The sequence below is a fragment of the Gracilinanus agilis genome, chromosome 1 (genome assembly GCF_016433145.1).
Source record: "Gracilinanus agilis isolate LMUSP501 chromosome 1, AgileGrace, whole genome shotgun sequence".
NCBI classification, from domain to species: domain Eukaryota; kingdom Metazoa; phylum Chordata; class Mammalia; order Didelphimorphia; family Didelphidae; genus Gracilinanus; species Gracilinanus agilis.
Window position 1 is genome coordinate 91,094,516 of NC_058130.1, and position 7,185 is coordinate 91,101,700.

Consider the following 7,185-nt stretch of genomic DNA (forward strand, 5'->3'; position numbering starts at 1 on the left):
ACTTACAAACAGCCTACTATGGGCCAGGTTCTGTGCCAAGTACAGAAGAAACTAACAAAGGTTGAAACAATCCCATAGAGTTGTCAGTCTAATAGAAGAGACAAGACACAACCAGTTATGTACAAGATATAGACAGGATAAAATAGGGGAGGGAGTAGTCTCAGAGGGAAGGCACATTGCATAGGATTAGGAAAGGAATTTTGTAAAGGTGAAATTTTGGCTGAGATTAGAAGGAAGACCAGGGAATGTAGGAAGCAAAGATAAGGAATTAATCTATTTATTTTCATATTATTATCAAGAAATAAGCATTTTAGAGCAAGGTTTCAAATTCCTTCCATACTTGGAAAGATCCATGATTTTATCTTTGGGTGAGTTACCTTCACCAGGCATCATAAGGTATTACAATTATAATGGAACTCTACAAACATTTTGTCAACTCTCTCATTTTACAGAGGATGAATTAGGCAAACACCTTGAAAACTTAGTGATTGTACTATCATGGTGATTCTTTCCAGTTAATCCGGAGCCCCTCTCAGTTTTCCTTAGCAAATGGCTCTTAATAAGTTGCTCTTTCCTTTCCCTCCCCAACAACAACAAAAAAAATTATCTATCCTGAAATACTAGGCTATAGATCCAGAGCAGGAAGAGGTCAATCAATTCCAGCCTCTTCATTCAGACTTGTTAAGTGATGTTCTATGGGGCCCTGGGCTCTGACTGATGAGCATTCATTTACCTTTTACCTAGCCCTATATCACCAAGCCAATTCAGGGCATTTCCAAGCTATGCTGTGTTTCTAACTACTTCTCTTCCTTGCAACTCTTGTCTTCAATTACAATTCAGAAAGCTTTGCTTACTTGTCCTTGTATCTGGATTACTTAGCACATTGCCTGGCACATAGGAGGTGATCAATAAATACTTATTCATTCATTCATTCATTCATTCATTCATTCCCCAAGTATTTTTCAGTCATTTTAGTTATGTCTGACTCTTCACGACCTCATTTGGAGTTTTCTTGACAAAAGTGGTTTGTCATTTCCTCCTCCTCCAAGTTCATTTTACAGATGAAGAAACTGAGGTAAACAGGGCAAGGTGACTTGCTCAGTAACCCAGCTAGTAAGTGTCTACGGTCAGTTTTGAATTCAGGGAGAGGACTATTCTTGAATCCAAGCCCAGCCTTCTATCCAATATGCCTCAGTTTCTTCAACTGCAAAATGGGGATAATAATACCCTCATAGGAGTGTTGTGAGAGAAATACTTTGTGTATCTTAAAGTGAAATGGAAATGATATCATTAAATCTTTAAGGGACAGGTAAGGAGCACAGTGAATAGTGAGCCAGGCCTGGAATAGGGAGGACCGGAGTTCAAATTTGATCTCAGACACTTCCTAGTTGTGTGACCCAGGGTAAGTCACTTAGCCCTGACAGTCTAAACCTTGCTACTTTTCTGTCTTAGAACTGATACTAGGACAGAAGGTAAGGGTTTTAAAAAAATCTTTAAGGGTGGGGTGCTGCTATGGACAGATTGAAGATGCCCCTATGAGTGGAAACATTGGGGAGGATTAGGGTTTGCACTGTGTTGGCAAGTTGGGAGGCTGGGCTGTGGCCTGGTGCTAATTGTCCATTCTCATCAGCTTTAAGACCTGGTGAGGATGGCTTGCTTTTCTTAAAGGAAAGTAAATGATGGGAATAATTAGAAAAGCTGATGTAATTGATCAATGTCAAATTTGTTTTAAAAACCAGCTTGACCATATGTTAAAAAATCTTTATAGCAGCATTTTTTTTGGAAGCAAAGTAACCACCCACCCATCAGTTAGGAAATGGATGAACAAATTATTGCATATGAATATATATTGGGTTGTAAGAAATGAGAAAAGAGTAGATTCAGAGAAACCTGAGAGGACTCCATTAACTGATGAAGAGTAAACAGAACCAGAACTTTTAAAACAATAGCATTAACACTGTAAGGAAAACCAGCTTTAGAAGACTTAACTATAATGAACACAATCACCAATCCCAGCTTCAGAAGGCTAGTGATGAAACAAAGTTCCCATCTCTTCACAGAGAGGTGATAGACTAGTGGCACAGAATGGGACATGCATTTTCAGATTTTGTATGGGCTTGTTTTGCATGATTGCACTTATTTGTTATAGGGGGAGGGGCTTTAATGATGGAAGGAGAACTGTAGGAGTGGGTAGAGGGATAATGATAATGATACCAAAAAAGGAAGAAAAATAAAGAAAAGATGATCAATGAATCATTGAGAAAATAAAGAGAAAAGAGCAGAAGAAAGTTCAGAGTGGGGACACAGAACAGCTAAGTGGCAGGGTGGATAGAGCACCCAACTGGGAGTCTGAAAGATTCATTTTTCTGAGTTCAAATCCAGCCTCAGAAACTTACCAACTGTGTGAACCTTAGTTTCCTCATCTCAAAAATAAGCAACAAAAATAAAAAAAAAGCCTAAATGAGTACCTGGCCACATGTAAAGGACAGTTAGGTAGCTGAGTGGATAGAGCACCAGGCTTAGGGCTGCAATGACTTGAATTCAAACCTGACCTTAGAAACGTCCTCACTGTGTGACCCTGGGCAAGTCACTTAACCTCAGATGCCTAGCCCTTACCGCCCTTCTGCCTCAGAACTGATACTCAGTATAAATTCTGAGACAGAAGGTAAGGGGTTAAAAAAAAAAGGAAAAAGAAAGGGACACAGATAAACAGGACAGTTTGGAAGATAATACCAACATCTTGCTAGATTTGAGACTGATTTTAAAACCCAGGCTGTAAATACTGGATATGCATGGTTTCACATATACTTGTCTTTTCCTGTTCTTCTTTGTAGAGTAATATTTATGCTTGTTGAATTCATAAAGAAAATACACAACAAAAAAACAATTTAACTGAAAAATGATCTGAGCTGCGTCAATGGCCAGCTTTCTGCTTAGGGAGATCTCAGCTGTGGCTCTCAGGTTTTTCCTACTTAGGGAGAGCCTACAAACTGGACCTTGACCTTGTAAAAAGTATTTGGGGAGTTGTAGGCTTGAGGACAGGAGTCCATGCTTCAATGAGTCCCACATGACACAAGCTAGCCGAAGGCTTTGAGTTTCACTAAACGATAGCAGTCTGCTTCCTGGTCTTCAGCAAAGAAACAGAATTTAAAGGGAACTCCAATGTCATCTTGTCCAATCCTGGTCCCCGTGGAAATATATTCTGTAGGTATCTTGTATGTTTCTAATTATTATTATTATTATTTTTTTAAACCCTTACCAAATGTATTGGTTCCAGGGCAGAAGATCACTAAGGGCTAGGCAATGGGAGTTAAGTGACTTGCCCAGGGTCATACAGCTAGGAATTGTCTGAGGTTAGATTTGAACTTGGGACCTCTAGTCTTCAGGCCTGGTTCTCCATCCATGAAGCCAGCCAGTTGCCTTGTACATACCCAATTATTGACATGTCTCACCCCCCTGCAGGAAGCTCTTGGAGGGCAGGAACAGGTTTTACCTTTCTTTGTATCCCCAGCACTTAGTGTAATTACATGGTTACATGGTACATAGTAACAATAATAATAGCTGGCATTTATATAACACTTTAAAGTTTGCTAAGTGCCTTACAGATATGATTTCATTCAATCCTCCCCACAACCCTGGGAGACAGGTGCTATTAGTATGCCCATTTCACAGATAGGGGAACTGGGGCAAACAGAGGTGAAGTGCATCCGTTTGCTCATGGTCACCGAGCTAGTGAGTGTCTGAAAAATCCCCTTTGTTTACTCCTGAGCATAAAATACTATTAGCCCTGATATTCAGGAGTCATTCATTAATTCAATTCAGGGAATTCAAGGAACATTTGTTAAATGTCTTCTAGGACCATGGCACTGTGCTAGGCACTAGGGAAGCTTCTCCTTGTTCTGCTATCTTAGGGATTACAAAGAAAGGCTCTGAGGTGGCTATGACCGAGACTGGCACATAAACCATGCCATCTTCTTTCAATAACGTCAAACGGGCAAGTTTCCTGGGACTATGTGCTGCATCCTTAAATTTCTTTAAATTCAGAAACAGAAGATTACAGGTTTGGAAACTGTTTTCCAACACATAGAGCTAGCCTAATGTTTCATGTCATCTACAATCTGGTAAGTATGCCAGATATGCTTTAAAAATATTCTGGTAACAACTCTCGACACAAGGGCAAGGGCTAGGTAGACAGGTTTAATGACTTACCCAGCATCACACTAAGAAAGTGCCTAAGGCCAGATTTGAACCTAAGCCCTCCCAAATCCAGGCACAGGACCACCTTGCTACCCTCCAGATATGCTTTTATTTAAGTAATTGATAAAAGAATTGAATGGCATAGGGCCAAGGACAGAACTATTCTATTGTTGCCCTCTTTTCTCCCTTACTCCTCTTATTAATGGATCCAGGTTGGATTATTGGATTAATCAGTTCATTAATCATAGATCTGGTTGTGGGGAGGAATAATTCATAGAGCTACATCCTGGGGAGATATATATCAGAACTTCTGGGTATCTTGTAGAAGCCATCTTAAGTTTACCAAGGCAAATCACTGAATCCATTAGGCCGTATTCTAAGGCTTCTCTGTTGAGGTCTCTGTGGCTTGGAGCTTTTCTTTGCGAGTCAATAAATAAACGATCCAATAAGCATTTTTTAAGCCTTACTGTTTGCCAGGCACTGTGGTAGGTGCTGGGAAAATAGAGATAAAAGTATATCAGAGTTTGAGGAATGGAGACAAATACAGATAGATACATACAAAATATATACATGATAGATACAAAACTATGTTAGGAGGAAAGCATTGGTAGGCAGGGCATCAGGAAAGGCTTCAATAGAATGTGGCTTAAGCTGAGAGTGAGTCGGGGTATATCTGAATTACTGGAAGGATGGTGGCATCCTTAAGTTTACTGAAGAAGCTAGGGATTTTAAGGATCAAATGTAATAATGATAATAATAATAATAATAATAACAGCTACTACTATGTGCCAGGCACTATGCTAAATATTTTACACATATCTCAATTTATCCTCAAAACAACTCTGGAAAGTGTATTCCCATTTTGCAGTTGAGGAAACTGAGGCAAACAGAGAGGGTTAAGTAATTTGCCTAAGGTCACAATAGCCGCTAAATGTCTGAAGTTGGATTTGAACTCTGGATTTCTTTTTTTATTAAAAATTTTTTAAATTAATTAATTTAATTAATTTAGAATATTTTTCCATGGTTACATGATTCGTATTCTTTCCCTCCCTTCCTCCCTCCCCCCCTCGTAGACAATGAACAATTTAACTGGGTTTTACATGTATCATTGATCAAGACTTAGTTCCATATTATTAATACTTGCAATATTGATCATTTAGAATCTACATCCCCAATCATATCCCCATCGAACCATGTGATCAAGGAAATGTTTTTCTTCCGTGTTTTTGCTCCCACAGTTCTTTCTCTGGATGTGGGTAGCGTTCTTTCTCATAAGTCCCTCAGAATTGTCCTGGGTCATTACATTGCTGTTAGTAGAGAAATCCATTGCATTCGACTGTACCGCAGTGTATCTGTCTCTGTGTATAAGGTTCTCCTGGTTCTGCTCCTTTTGCTCCTTATCAGTTCCTGTAGGTCTTTCCAGTTCACATGGAATTCCTCCAGCTCATTATTCCTTTGAGCACAATAGTATTCCATCACCAACAGATACCACAATTTGTTCAGCCATTCCCCAATTGAAGGGCATACCCTGATTTTCCAATTTTTTTGCCACTGCAAAGAGCGCAGCTATAAATATTTTTGTACAAGTCTTTTTCCTTATTATCTCTTTGGGGTATAAACCCAGCAGTGGTATGGCTGGGTTAGAGGGCAGGCAGTCATTTAAAGCCCTTTGGGCATAGTTCCAAATTGCTTTCCAGAGTGGTTGGATCAATTCGCAACTCTACCAGCAATGCATCAGTGTCCCAATTTTGCCATATCCTCTTCACCATTTATTACTTTTCTTTGCTGTCATATTAGCCAACCTGCTAGGGGTGAGGTGGTATCTCAGTGAAATATAGACTTCTTGACTCCAAGTCTAGTGCTCTCTCCACTGTGCCACCTAGCTGTGGGGGAGACAGCCTGTTTAAAGGCATGGAGTTAGTTGGGAGATTGTGTGTCATGTATGAGGGCCATGTCTCAGAAGGAGGGTTTGGTTGGGTGGGGGTGTAAGCGAAGGGATGTAATGAGTAATAAAACTAAAAAGTCAAGATGGATCCAGGTTGTGAAGGGGTTTAAATGCCAAGCAGAGGAGCTTGGATTTGTTCCTATAAGTAAGAGGGAACCAGTCACTCAAGTTTATTGGATAGATTGGCACGATCACACCTGAGCTTTGGGAAAAATCACTTTGGCAGCAGTGTGGAAGATGGACTAGAACAAGGAGAAGTTGGAGGCAGGGGGACCACTTAGGAGGCTCCTGCAATAGTCCAGCTGAGAGATGATGATGGCCTGAAGTAGGTTAGTGCTGGTGTGAATAGAGAGAAGGGAATGGATGCAGGAGATGTTGTGGGGGTTAGAAATGGCAAGATGGCACTCTGATTGGTTATGGTGGGTGAGGGGCAGGGAGAACTAGTGGATGACACTAAAGTGGTGAACCCAAGTTACTGGAAAGATGGTGGCCATCCTTAAGAGAAAGAGAGGAGTCTGAAAGAGGGGCAGGCTTGGGTGGGGAAGAGAATGAGCTGAGTTTTAGACAAGTTGAATATCAGATCCCTACAGGACATCTGGGATGAAATGTCCCATGGGCAGTTTAAGCCAATTTGTTCTGTGGACCCACTGAACAAATGACTCTTGGGGACTATTGTGTTTGCCGCTCCTAATTACTATTGTAAATGACCTCTGGGACCTCAGTAAAACAGGAACAATGCAGGAGCCCACGCATGCTTTATATCAAGTCCTTTTATTCCATTATCACAGAAATACCTTGTAGGGGCAATTTCTCATACTGAGTCACAATACAGAAGGTGGTACGTTGAAATACTACAAGTTCTCACAGGGCGTAGCAGGACAGACACACAATTTACAATGTTCAGATAGAGGACGTAGGTCATTGCACTTACAACTGTAAACTTGTTGGTTTGACTTTGTACAACCCTCCCACCCCCGCCCCCTTCAACAACAACAACAGAAAAATAAAACCCACCCCCAAATGGAATAGCCCAAGAAAGGCAT